Source organism: Pinus tabuliformis, chromosome 7, assembly GCF_031772625.1.
Source record: "Pinus tabuliformis cultivar Carrire ecotype Pingquan chromosome 7, CPIR1, whole genome shotgun sequence".
Taxonomy (NCBI): domain Eukaryota; kingdom Viridiplantae; phylum Streptophyta; class Pinopsida; order Pinales; family Pinaceae; genus Pinus; species Pinus tabuliformis.
Genome location: NC_142293.1, coordinates 699,415,663 through 699,431,006, shown reverse-complemented (window position 1 = coordinate 699,431,006; position 15,344 = coordinate 699,415,663).

Here is a 15,344-nt window from a genome sequence, read left to right as displayed (position 1 = left end):
TGAAGTCTGAGAATTGGTGAGGGACGAGACAGTCTTATTTCCAGTCATCAATGAGATAGTGTACTGAGGTGAATTCTAAGACTTAGGATCATAATACATCATTTGATCTCTAGTGAAAATATTTCCATTATGAGGGAAGCACATCTTACAGAAAACCATATATGTGACCAATGACATAGCATAGGTGTAAATACGACCCAATTGGATGTTATAATCTAATGGGGCATCAATGACCTCGATGTCAATTGAGACAGTCTTGCCAAAAATAGTGATAGGATAGTTACGATATAAGCCAAGGGGCTAAGAGGGATGACCGTCCCAGGCACGGAGAGTGATGGTGGAAGGAAATAGATAAGGTGAACAAAGTTCCTTCCAAACAATAGTAGCCATCACGTAGATGGATGGGCTTCGTGTATGACACACCATTGAACTGTGGCGTTTCTTATGGAGACTGGGTGTTGAAATGCAACCGATGAAGGAAGGGGAGGATGTTCTAATTTGTCAACATCAAAGACAATCATACAATCGTAAGAGGGATTCCACAACACCCAAAGAAGAGATTATATATTTCCGTTGGTATGGGCACGTTTGGAGGACTTACAATGTTGACATGGTAGTAGGAGACTGTGCCAATTCATCTACTATGTTATAAGTGTGGGTAGATTTAGCAGAATCAATGTTTTAATGTAATGGACTTGTTAGCACTCCAAGAAACTCTCCTAGATTGTAGCTCAGAGATGCTTGGAAAAATATAAATCTTCAATATCATTCTATGAACTATTGGAATGGATTAGGGTTTGGATCAAGTCAGACGACTGTTTCGACTCTATTTTCACTCATGACATGCATGAACATCCTCAGCTTTACAAGGCTTTAGACCACTAATGCTCAATAGTTTATAGATTTAATGAATAGATGGAGAATCCTGATTGTACCAGTAATACATACATAAACACATACGAATGGCTAGCTACAGAAAGTAAATGAAGCTTACAAATCTAATTTATCAACGCAGAGATAAGATGACAGTTATCTAGCATTTGACACATAAGAAAAAATGAATAACCTATTCAAGTGCAAGCTTAGAACAGAGGAGAAGATGGTGATTGAACATGTAACAGCAAAAGAAGCTTGTAATATTGGAATAAAGATGAGACGCTAGGAGGAATAGAGTATCCACAGTCTCCAAAAGTTGAACCCATCTTCCTTTGAACTTTCTGCCATTTATAGGATTTTTACAATACTCTTGAACTCTATGAGAGTTGAGATGTCTTAATCTATCCCCTCTGTCTTCTAACTACTTGACGCTGTAACTAGACAATCATGAGCTCAGAGAGCTCTGTTTCTAACAAACACGATAATCAAATTTTGGTAATTTCACCGCGTTTTCAGGTGGTTCACTCGTGCCAGTGATGTTCCATGATCATTTCTATTGGTTCGGCTGCATCATGTTGTTGTTTTTCCCTTTTCGCCCATGCATTCTATTATTTTAGTTCATTGTCCGACTATCAAAAATACTGACAAAGCAAAAAAAAATCTTCCCTAGGTGACTGGTGGGAAGTGGGGTACGGGGGTCATTAGATGGTGTGGATCGACGGTCGGGATGTTGGTCAGGTGGTGGAGATTGATCTGATCAGAGATCGAAGAATGGAGAGCACAATGGAAAGGAGATGAACCGAGAGCAGACCCACTGATATTTATGAGCGCGGGTGTATAATTTTTTGAAGTCTGGCTTATGGTTCAGCTGTGGGTTTTCCCATGTTTTCCTTTGTATTGCAATAATTGTATGGTCCCAGGTTTTTAAAGGCTTATGGCCAAAGCGGAGCAAGAGGAGACGTGGACCATTGGAGCTAAAACAGGGGACATTTCCATTAAAATAGCAACACTGCACCTCAGGGCTAACAGGACTGTTGGGGATATTGGGGTAACCTCTATCATAGGTGGAGGGATTTGTAAGGTACCATTGGATGACAATAGAGGCTCAATGGAAACTTGGCGTTGGGACTAAGTCACTGACTTAGCAGGTGGCTTTTCATATTAGCATGATTGAGTCTAAAGGTTGACTTTTCTGGTGTTGACTTTGTCAGAATTCATCATAATAATATGATAATCGTTGTGACTAGATGGTGAAGGTGTGGGAGATGCATGACCTTGTGTGAGTTGAACAACAAGATATCCTTGGTGAGGAAAAGGATTGGTAAGCACAAGTAGTTGAGATGAAGCAGCAAGAGGAGGAGATATGGGCTGCAGTCCTCTAGAAACAACTGCTTGAGCTTCCCATGCTTGACACATCTAAGGTAAAATGGAACACTCATGAGTATAATGGCCATACACCACAACAAGCACAAGGTTTATTTGTACGAAGAACCTTGTTTTACTTGGGTTTACCTACCTATTATTGGGTTGCAGGTTTAGGCTGGTTTCCCTAAGGTTTGTTAGGTAGTGGACCTTGGTTACCTTAATTACCTTGATATTGTTGGTTCTGACTACCTTTCCATTTGTTCATTTTCTTAGGGTTGGGGGGATTGGTTTCACTCTATTTAGCATACACTTGACCTTGTGGAGGAGGTTATTGTTGTGGTAGAGGTGGAGGAGACATGGGGGGTTAGGGTGCTAGTGTCAATGGAGCTGGAGCGCTAGTCAGTGCATGCATATAATAAGGAGATAGGGAAACATTAGGATAGAAAGGTGGATCAATAATTGGCATTGACATTTGTTTATGCAGATGGAGATATGCATATGACATGTTGGAACTTGTATAACAGTTTCCGTGTGGAATATTGGGGGAGGGATAGGTGTAAGAGGAACTAGTCCCCCCTGGGGTTGACCATAACTCATCAGAGGTGGAGCATATGGTTGAATTTGAGGGTGTGAAATGGATCCAATGATACCATTAGTGGCATGAGATGCCCCCAGTGCATTAGCAACACTAGGCTGAGGCAGATCGAGAATGATAATATAAACATAACCTGATTAAGCATAGATCAGATCAAATTTCAAGGCTACTTGGAGCACATCTGCCTCAGATTGGGGTAAGTGAGAAGCAACACCTTTAGAAATGGGGGGAAAAAGCAATCTAATGAACCAATCCATATAGATGCGGTCTTCAAATTCAAGAGCTTACTTATGCTCTTCCTTCTACATCATTCCCGAACATGGTCGGATAGGCGAGTGGTAGAAGTTTGAAGAAAATAAGTCAATAGTTTGGTACCAGTGTCATAATGGAGAGGTAGCTGGAAATATGTTGTAAATGCTTTGGCCAGAGTCGCAAAAGTGGAATGTGTGGCTCTAGGTTGTTCGACATACTGTTGTGGGGGAAAGTATCCAACTCGGAATGACCCTAACCCACTCTAAGGGTGACAGTTCCTTAGCAACAGCTGAAAGCAAAGCTATCTAAAGTTTCTTCTTTATGACATGCAAGAGATAGAAGGAAGAGATCCACTTACCGATGTCTTGCGCAAATGGTCGATCCAATCTCCTTTGTTTGCCGCTTGCTTCCAGATCCAAGTCTTTTCATGGGCCCAGCTACACGAGATCCTGCAAACAAGACAAAGAAAGGAAACTACAAGAAGCATGCATTCATAACTGATTCAAGGATTAGCATAAATCAAAGACGCAAGTAAGACAATACACCATTGAAACACATGCGAATAGAAGAACCTCAAAAGCTTTATTAATATATGGAAGTAAGGTTCAGGCGGTGATACAACCATGAGAGGTCCAATCCAGCATCACCTTCCCGACGGAGAGAAATCTCTTCTTCACCTCCCTCAAGCAATCACCCAATGCTCACAACTGTAAACCAACAGCAATTCTTTGCACTAAATTCCGGCCTCCCCGATCCCATGGGATGAGATCCTTATATAGAGTTTTGGAGTGAAGATAAGTCAGCTTGATGTGTGACTTGTTGTCCTCTTCAACTCCAGTTGTTCTTCAGTTCTTCACTTGGAGTTTCTGTCTTCCACTTGGAGTTTTAGAAGCTCTTAACTCATCATTAGGCGAATCTTTTGATCAAGTGTCTTTTTGGAAGCTTCCTGGGCACTGGCACATTGAGAAAAAGATTCCTCCACATGTCAAAGTACGCCCAGCGCAGGTAGCCTTTGTTGCACTTGCGATGCAGCGCAGGTAGCCTTTGTTGCACTTGCGATGCAGCGCAGGTAGCCTTTGGAGCAGCTGCTTTGATCCAAAATTGACCTGTTTTTGAGTGTTTTTCAGTGGAGAACTGATTTGCAGTGCTGTGGTTCGCTGACCTTGTTCCTCTAAGGGTAAGAACAACATGTTTAGGGACTTTGGATCCCTTAGATTATTGACATTTCATGCTCTATGTTGTAAGGCACAAAAATGTCTATAACAGTTGCCCCCTAAAGTATGAGGTCGTTTATCAGGTGAAATGCTTTATTAGGAGGATCCGAAGTTCATTCAATCGTCGGGAGGTGACCTGTAACAAAATACAATACAATACATTATCTTTTCATACTTTCTTTTCATGATCTAGCTGATGCGGGCATTTCCCATGCTCAGCTTTATAAATACATTTGTTGTACATAACCAGACGATCGTCTAATAATAGACGGATAATTCTCTGCTTTTAATTATCATCCTTTTAGTAGGATGATCATCTGCTGCACATGTCTATGTTTTTATCTCCTGAATATATATCGCAGCCCGGATGGATGAAACTAGATCCGGGGTCTTCAAACTTGTCCGATCTTCACTCTAGTACAAGTCGATCCATGTGAGAATTTCTTGAAGTCGAACATGGAGAGACATCGCTTGATTACCAGTCAATAATGTAAACTGTTAACAAGCGCGAGAGGAATCACCGATAATGATGATGACCCTCAAGGTACTGCAGCACAATTCACGTAGCGTGAATATAGGATCTGACGTCGAACACCACACAAAGTCTCCTGGTCGAAGGTCATTAATGTATACCTATCGCCGGAAGTGAGAAACTTGCCATTGAGGCATGCAAGCTTCAAAGTACTGAGGGGGTGTTCCTAGATCAACTTCTTGGATAATGAGCTGATGTCGACAAGAAGTGATCCATCAAAGGAGGGCCTTAATGAATCCCACATCAGTGACACGGAACAGAGCTAGTGATGATGGTGAAAACGATTTGTGAAATATGATTCAGGGTGGCGGTCATGGAAGGATGAAAGATGATGTATGGTAGTGGATGGGACCCGGTTGACACTTTCGGAATGACATCTCTTGAACATATAACGACACTGATGTGATGGATCGGTAGCATTACCCCATGTATGGATGGTATGGCGAGACCATGGTGAAGGGACCGGTGAATGATAATAACCCAACCCGATATTTACGGAGGCAAAAGTGTCATGTTCAAGAGCGACTTGCTACCATTAAGCTTTGAGGTTCTTCCCAATTTTTCCCCAGTCATTTCTGACCAGTACCTCTTTATTTTTGTCAATCTTGAGGAGGATAACATATGCTTGTTCTATAACCTGCCCTTCGGGCAAGCCCATCGCTATGTTTTAACGAGCCTAGCGATAGGGAAACTCGTTCTTGTCTAAAGACAAGTTTGTCGCTATCTAATATTTTTAACGAGCCCAGCGACAAAGACAACTCGGTCCTTTTCATTTTTAGAGAGTCTGAAAAGTGTACATAAAGTAGACTCCAGGGGTCCTTTTTCGTCATCTAATCCCTTAAGTCCGAAAAAGTATAAAACAATACAAAAGGGATGAATATTCGATATCTTTATCGAGCTGAACTAGACAAGCGCTCGATCTTTTTGTGCAATAATCCCTCAGGTCCAAAAAGATTAAAATCTAGAGGAGGGATAGCTCTTCCGGTCCTTTTAACGAGCTAGAAGGCCAAAACTCGGCAAACTTTTCATTTTTTACGAGTCAGTGAAAGGAGCTCAAAGAAGACTCGTATTTTGAGGAACGAGTGATAAACAGGGATAGCAGCAGATTCCAGGTACAGGTTGGAATTTTCCAATCACGGCAGTATTACAAGGATGGCTAGGTGGGATCACTCTTCGCAGCTGTTCCTCAAAATAGGTAAACAATCAAGTGGATGTGAATGATCGGCCGAATGAAAAGTGGAGGTGACGGTGCACAAACACGACCAAGGCTTTTATGGCTGATGAATTTACGGTCTCAAATGGTTATTTACCGGTTCATTTTTTCTGGATGAGCTTGAACTCTGGGGAAAGCTTGCTCACATGCTTATGTTTATTTTTTAACGAGCATGAATTTCCGCATTAAAACTGCTCGAATCTTGCGTTTATTTTTTAACGAGCATGAACTTTGCCAAAACTGCTCGTTTTTGCATGCCCCCAGCATCATAATAACGCATGTCAAAGGAGGGTGCCCCCCAAGCTTCATTGCATTCAACTTGGTGGTTGGAATGAAGGTTTACCTTTGAATTTTGAAAAGGGGATTTGTTTCATTTTTTAATGAGGTTGACACAGTAAAAGAACTATCCTCATGATTCCTTGTTTCATTTTTTAACGAGGTTGACACGAGATAAGAATCGTCCTCGGAGCCCACTGTGTTTACAGTATTTCCATTAGGGCGATGATCCATGCTGACAAAATATTTAGGAATCTTCTAAATCCGTTAGATATAGAAGATTTCACATTGTAGGTTTCCACTGGGGATACTTCCGCCAGATTACTTTCCGGGGGTAGGGCAAAAGTACCCATTAAGGCAGGGTCTTTTAGGAGACCTACTCCAATATTTTGGAGCGATTGATTGCTCTCATGGATCATTGTGCTGCTTCCCGTAACTTGAGAACTGTTGGGGAGAAATGTTTATTGGTCGACGATTGTAATTTTTCCTTGAAAAGGAAATACAATCCTCCTGAAGTAGGTCGACACAACTGCAGCCATGGCATATATCCAAGGCCTTCCCAGTAGGATGTTGTAATCGAGGCTTCCGTCGATTACTTCAACATTAACTTCTACTGTTTTGCCCCCCAGTTCAACTTGCAAGTTATTTAAAATCCCGTATGGAGTGTATAATCGTCCATCAAATGCTTTTAACGTCGTTGACGATTTCGACAAGGGTGGTGAGCCTAAATTTTTCCAGCAACTCATCGACATAAGACATGTAGACGCCCCCTCATCAATAATTGTTCGATGAACAGTTTTGTTGAGGGCTTTCACTTGAATAAGGAAAGCTTGTTGAGCTGGTAACTGAGGGTCATATCCTTTATGATCAAAGGCCACAAGATTGGAATCCATTGGGCCAATCCCACCTATAGCTGATAATAAAGCTTGCTCTTGGGAGGTGCAATTTTGCGCTACCTCAGGCGTCGACATAGCGGACGACGATTGAGCCAGGTCCTCTATTATATTATAATCCTGTGTTATTTTTTCACGAGGATTAAATGTAGATTTGTGTACTACTCCCTTTGGCGACTTTATCATTGGTTCAGGAATGATGGGTGGCACGACTTTGGTCAAAGTTGTTGTTGAACTACTAGGTTGTTTATTTGCCTTGTTGTTCAACTGCTTTGGATTCCTGTAATCTTTATTCCTTGTCAAAGCATTATTCTACTGCTTTGAGGTAGACAACATAAGCACTTGGGATTGGGAAGCACTTCGATTAGCAACCAGATTTTGACCTGGATTAGGAAACGGATCAGTCAATACTGCTGGGGTTTTTGAACTCTTGAAGAGTTTCTTAACTTCAGCTATATGTGGACAATCTTTCGTCCAATGATCCTCATCGCATATATGACACCCTGTTGGGGGTTTCCCTTTCCTTTTCTTTTTCTTCTTGCCCCCTGGTTGCTTCAGTTGTTTTCCCTTGTCGGTCAACATGGCATTTACTTATGAGGCAAGAAGTTCCTCATTTGCATTTTGACTAGAAATTTTGCGTTTGCCAGTCACGCCATTACTGGCGTGAGAGTCAGTATTCGATTTAGGAGGGGGAGGAATTGAAAATTCAGGTCTAGGGGCGTCAGGTATTTTGTCGTAGAGCGTGCCCGACTGAGTATATACTAAGTCTAAGTATTGAGCACGACCAATGACTTGCTCCTCTGTTACAACTCCTCCCTTGGCCACATCTTCCGTTATAGCCGGAAGTAACGACTTTATAAACCATTCAGCTAACAACTGATCGGGAACGTAAGTTTTCACCATCCTACGACGACGTCGCCACTCATGTATATGATCAGATATGTGAGTGGCCGTTGTCTGTTTGAAGTTGGTAAGGAGTTCTGTTCCTGTTTCATACCTTATCGGTAATTGAAAATGGGTTAAGAAAGTCGTGGCTAAGGAGCTGAAATTGTCGAAAGAGGCTCTTGGCAATTCAATGTACCATTTAGCCGCTGGACCTGTCAATGTCCTCTGGAAGAGGCGAAGTCTTATCGAATCATCGTTTAGAGTGTTCGATGAACACCACAGATGAAAAGTCATGACGTGATTCGACGGGTCTTCACCTGGATTTCCATTGAATTTAGGAATGTCCGATGGAAGTTTATGCGGAATCGCTGGCCACCAAGGGGCATAAGCAATTGGATCATTCGTCAGCCAGTTTAGATCTGGCAATTCTAGAGTTGCTACAAAGGGCAACTGTTGGTTCAGGTTAGGCGAAGCATATCCAGGATAAGATGGTATCGCCTGAGCAATTGGTCTTTGCAGACCAGCATAATGCTGACAACTTTGACAAAGTTGATGGGCATAACCATTATAGCATGGTTGCCTATTACTCACAAAGACTTGTTGCTCAGGTCCTTGATATGATTGTTGGAATGGCGGTTGTTGAGATTGAACCAGCTCTGGTTGTTGGACCATTTGCTGTTGACCAATACTGGATGATTGACCAAGATGAGGAGTCACAGTACTTGTTTGAGCCTGAGTCGCTCCAGATAAGGAGGCACTACCCTGAGATTGTGATTGAGCCGCTGAGACAAGAGGTTGTTGTATTACAACAGGTAGCGCTTGTACTTGCGATGCTTTCGCCATAGCAGGCGTGGTGGGAATATTCGACACAGGGTGTACTGGTTGCATTGAATATGCAACTCCTGATTGTTGAGGCAGCATTGGTACCCGACCGCTGGATGTAATTCCAGTTTGACCTGATCCTTGTTGTAAACTCTCATATGGTTGTTCTCTAGGAGGGAACAACGAAAGAGCATACTGCCCTCCACATGGTGGAAATCCAGTACTTAAAGGGTAAATTGGCCTTTGAAGACACATTGGATCAATTTGTTGAGTTTCAACATAAGAAGTACCAGATGATAATCCGGATGAAGAAATAGGAACTAACCATATTGTCGTCCCTGATTGGACTCCGGCTTGTTGTTGACAATTTGCCGGGACAGATGGTATACCAGCGAACATCGTTGGAGTAGCAGCAGGAGGTTCTGCTACTGCTGTGTCAGACGACACAGTCCTAGATGTCGACGGTTGTTCAGACATATCTAGTCTATCCAAAAGATTTCTTAGCGATTCTACAAGAACTTACGATGCCAAAAGACTAACTTTGAAGATCAACGCAGGAATAGGAGGTGATTATGTTCCGTTTAAAATGAATTTTATTATGACGACGCTTTTAGACACAACTTGCTTTTTCACTTTTTAAGAGTCGAGAAAAAGCTAAAGATGACTCTAGTCTCCTTCGATGTATTAACGAGCCCGAAGTGACAAATGCTCGGATGGACTTTTTCAGTTATAGAGTTTGAAAAAGGCCAAAAGAAACTACTCTGGAGTTCTAGGCAGAGGGTGTGCCAAACCTTTCGCGAAACCACAGAATACGTTTTACGGTACGAGTGGTCGATCTTCGTGAATGCTGTGTTCACTGCATCGCGATCAGTAGGGCGGCCGACACGGCTTCCTATGGATAAAGGCTTTGTTCCTATAGGGGTCCCCCAATATACGCGACGGTACGCGGGGGCACAAGTCCATATTAGTGCTATCGTCCCTCAGGAGGAATCACCCACCTTTGTAGAGATCAACAGTCACTATGTTTAACGACGCCGGTTCACGTCTCTACCTAGACCTCTACTGTGTTTCGTTATGTTTCAAAGCGTTGTTAGATAAATTCAGTTCTTTTTAGGTTGATCTTGCTTAGCAGTTTGCCTTTATGGATCACCACGTGATGTATGATACAACTCCTAAATGCAGTCTAAGAATGATAAGCAATCTTTTTCAATTCTTTCAACTTATGAAAACCTTAACTACTGAAGGAAAAGAAAGACATCATCTTTTCAAACAGATCATAGAGCACACACTGATGCACTTTTCCTAAATCGACATGCAAACTGTCAAAATGCACATGCACAATGCAAGTATTTCTTTTCTTCTTCCTTAATGTTGATGTATTACAAAAAGAAAGCTGTTGTATAATTTCGAATTCAATTTCAAGCGAAAGCAAACAAGTTTTGTCCAATAATCAAAAGAACACCTTAAGATTCACTCGTTTCAACACAAGAAATACTGAAATTCGAACCATATAACGAAAGCAAATGCTCAAGCAGCTATGAACAACAATAAACTAGCTCTTAGAATTACAACGACACTTTCTCACAGGTCTAGATCCAAGAGGTCATAGCAAGACTAGTTCACTTTCGCTATGGGAAACTGTGAATGACAGCAAGAAATACAATAAGAACAATCACGGTTTCTTCATACAACTGAGGCGGGATGAAGGCAAAGAGAAGTGGTTTCAGCTGGGTATACAGGTTGACAAAAGGCTGCAAAAACAATACTGAAAACTGGGCAACAGACAGTGGGGAATCCCAGTTGCACAAGGCAAAACTGGATCAGCGCAGGTGTTGCACTGTCAATCTGTGATGCAGCGCAGGTAGCCCCTTCGGGACCTGCGATGCAGTGCAGGTAGCCTTTGTTGCAGCTGCACTGATGAGACAACTCTCGTCTCTCTCAGATTCCGGGTCACAGTTTGCTCAAAAATCAACGGTTTTTGGCCAAATCAGAGGCTATCAGTCAAGTATACACTAGAGGATGATTAAAGGAAGATGAACACTATCACAAAGAGCTAAAAAGAGTCCTTGTGGATCAGCTCTTCAAATCATAAACATGCCCAGCACTGGGCTAGAGTAACTGCCCCTCTACTTTGCATTCGAAGGACTCGAATGCAGTTCGATTCGGTACTCTTTTGTTTAAGAAATGAATAGCAAGAAACACAAGCTACCAACAAGACACGTTCCCCAACGGAGTCGCCAGTCTGTTGTGGGGGAAAGTATCCAACTCGGAATGACCCTAACCCACTCTAAGGGTGACAGTTCCTTAGCAACAGCTGAAAGCAAAGCTATCTAAAGTTTCTTCTTTATGACATGCAAGAGATAGAAGGAAGAGATCCACTTACCGATGTCTTGCGCAAATGGTCGATCCAATCTCCTTTGTTTGCCGCTTGCTTCCAGATCCAAGTCTTTTCACGGGCCCAACTACACGAGATCCTGCAAACAAGACAAAGAAAGGAAACTACAAGAAGCATGCATTCATAACTGATTCAAGGATTAGCATAAATCAAAGACGCAATTAAGACAATACACCATTGAAACACATGCGAATAGAAGAACCTCAAAAGCTTTATTAATATATGGAAGTAAGGTTCAGGCGGTGATACAACCATGAGAGGTCCAATCCAGCATCACCTTCCCAACGGAGAGAAATCTCTTCTTCACCTCCCTCAAGCAATCACCCAATGCTCACAACTATAAACCAACAACAATTCTTTGCACTAAATTCCGGCCTCCCCGATCCCATGGAATGAGATCCTTATATAGAGTTTTGGAGTGAAGATAAGTCAGCTTGATGTGTGACTTGTTGTCCTCTTCAACTCCAGTTGTTCTTCAGTTCTTCACTTGGAGTTTCTGTCTTCCACTTGGAGTTTTAGAAGCTCTTAACTCATCATTAGGCGAATCTTTTGATCGAGTGTCTTTTTGGAAGCTTCCTGGGCACTGGCACATTGAGAAAAAGATTCCTCCACATGTCAAAGTACGCCCAGCGCAAGTAGCCTTTGTTGCACTTGCGATGCAGCGCAGGTAGCCTTTGTTGCACTTGAGATGCAGCGCAGGTAGCCTTTGGAGCCGCTGCTTTGATCCAAAATTGACCTGTTTTTGAGTGTTTTTCAGTGGAGAACTGATTTGCAGTGCTGTGGTTCGCTGACCTTGTTCCTATAAGGGTAAGAACAACATGTTTAGGGACTTTGGATCCCTTAGATTATTGACATTTCATGCTCTATGCTGTAAGGCACAAAAATGTCTATAACACATACCACTTAGCAGAAACTTCAGTAAGAGTGCATTCAAAAAGGCAAAGATGAATGGAGTCTTCAGTGATAGAATTGGATGAACACCACATATGGAATGAGAAAACATGATTTGTGGGATATTCTCTAGGATTACCTTCAAACTTGGGGATTTTAGAAGGAATATTGGTAGGAATAGCTGGCCAATTGGGGTCATGGAGAAGAGGATCATTGATGAGTTGGCTGAAATCAAGGAGACTCAAACCAACCATAAAAGGAAGCAATGGAGTAGGAGTGACCATACTGGTGGAGGTTCTGCTTGTGGGGTTACCCTAGTTAGTACCTAGGTTACCACCTTGGTTTCCTGCACTCACGTTGGTGCCTGACATGGTGATGGTACAAGGTTGAGAAGATGCATAATCAAAGTAAGAACTAGAAGAATCAGTAGAACCAGGTTTAGAATGAGGACTCAATAGAGGACTTGGAGGATGTAATCTAACTCGATGGGGAGGAGTAATATGTCCTAACAGAAACTAGGTGAGAAGGCCTCAAATTCTTCATGACAAATGCTTAGGGGGAACAATGATGTCAAGACAATGATGACTCTAAGGGCTAAAGGGTTATGATAGGAGTAAAAGAGCAACAAACAACAATAAAAAACCTAGTGTAATGGTGCCAAGTGTAAAATCACTATATTAATGATGCTACTCTAATACAAGAAAGAACGTCCTATCAAAGAAAAATGCCTCTATCCTCTAGGTTCTTTAATTCCTCAAACAATCCTAAACCAACTGTTTCAAATGCTCTTTTAGAGAACTTCTTACTTCATGGAATCTGATCCCTGCAAGAAGAGTTGTCGAGAGAAAGGTAGGGTAGAGAACCAACTGCTTCGCACAACTAGTCCTATAGGGTGTTTTCCTAAGATTGGTCACTACGGTTACCTTTTTCCCATGGGGGTGCTCGAGTCTTGAGCTTCTTAGTGATCAACCACCGCATGGGATTCCCTGCCATAGGTTGGGTAGCCCGGAGGAGAACGACTTGCACGATGACCTACCCTAACCCCTTCTAAATCGTGTTTTTGACACACTCTAACTTTGGACTATGGGATGGTGAAGGATTTTAAGCTCCGTAATATGTCAACTTCTATGTTTCAATTTAAGCTATTTATGGGTGTTATTGGAAGCCTGTCCCACCGATCCTACCCCTAAACTACACAGATTTTTGGGTCCTAGTGCCCAAGTGGGCTTAATCTATGTATGTTAAATTAGTAAGATGTAGAGTTCCAAGTCTTGGCTTGGAGTTGTTAACCAAGCTCACGCTCACTTAGGGTGTGAGTGTGTGAAAATATTGTGTCAAGTGGATGAGTTAATTGAGCATGTTTTATGGTGCCACATGTTGCTGAAAATAAGGTGCTGAAATACTGTAAATAATGTTGAAAAGGACATAAAAGTAAACAACAAATTAAGCACACAAAAACCCACCCAAAAAGGCTATCAAGCACATAAGAAAAATAAGGAAAACAAACTACTCAAAGACACATAAAATTCCTAAAAGACCTAATGTCAAAGGGACTAAGATCTAGAAGCACAGATCTGTTGTAAATAACATCCATACACAACAAAAATTAGAGGTGAAAAATGCTGTAAAGGATAGGTATGAAGCTCCAAAACCAAGGATACTCAAGGGGATCTATTGATGGTGTTGGACCCACCAAAATTCAAGGGGATCTCCAGAGTAAGAAGTCCCAACTATACCTCAGACTATTTGGAGTAGGAGTCCCAACTGTGGGTGGTAATGTAGTTCCTTGACCACAATAGAGCATAGAGATAAGTATGATGACTTGGTCAGAAGGAAGTGTGTGACTTTATAGTGAGACAAGTGAGATTCATGGGGGGTTCTAACACACGGAGGGGAAAAGTAAGTGTTCCCATTAGAAGTGTATAATAGTACACAGCCTGAAAGGAACACATGAGCGAAATGACATCACAAGCTACAATGCGAAATAGTCCACAAAACAAAGTGACGGGTTAATCTAACAACACGCCTTCAACAAGACTCATACAATTTCATACAAAGTAGTTCATAAAAAAATGTGTAAGTTAAACAACAGACGTTGCTAAAGAAACCATAATAGTCCAAATAGAATAGAAAAATATGCATGAAAACCTGTTGTCCCGGTTATTATTATTATAAGTGAAATTGCCATCCATGCATACACCATTGACAACCACTAGCCCCAATAGTGGAACATTACAACTAAGAACACCTGCTCCTCCAAAGAAGTATACTCTCTCTACGTTGTGGAGAAGCCAAGGCTTGTCACAATACTCCCAAACATTCTCTAAGCCTAAGCCTAGCCAAAATCTTGGCTCCCAAAAGCACCTTCTATGAGTTATGAGGTTCTATTTATAACAAAGTGTGGGGTGACCCTTCACATTCCCCTTGTGACTCTTTGACTACCCTCGTGACACTTCAACTTCTTTACAAATAATTGTTTACATTACATAGTGACTATTCACATTCCACTAATGACACTTGAAATTTCACTTACAACATATTTACAAATAATATACATTTTCCACATGTACCCATGTGAGACAAAATAGGCTAGAGATAGCCTAACAAGACAAAACACTATGACTCAGAAATTTGGTGAAAGACCAACCCGAAAACATCCACTTGGTGACTCTCAGTGACGTACTGATACCAAGCTTGGTATTGTGTTATGGTGTCCCCATACTGCTTGATAGTGTCTTTATGATAGTGGTTTCCTACCTCCATAGCTTCTGGGTATATGGTCTTGTAACCCTTATCCAACTCATCCTGAAGCATGTGCAACATGCTCTTGACTATGGAAGGAGCACCAATGTACTTCTTCATGTTTTCTACGCTCACCTCCAAGTCATCGATGGTGTCCTCTCGCCTTAGCTACTCCATGTAAGTGTCGATCTTTGGTTAGACTTGGTTCTTCTCCTTAGCTACGGTGAGGGAATTGATTAACATAATCATGTACATTCTCACTATGACATACAAAATCTTATACAACCGTGCCTATGAATCATGTATGCTACTGACGAACAGGGTAAGCTCCTCATAGTTTTGGATCTATATCCAGATATTTTCTTTGTCTAGCTCTGCCTGTGGCTTCATTAT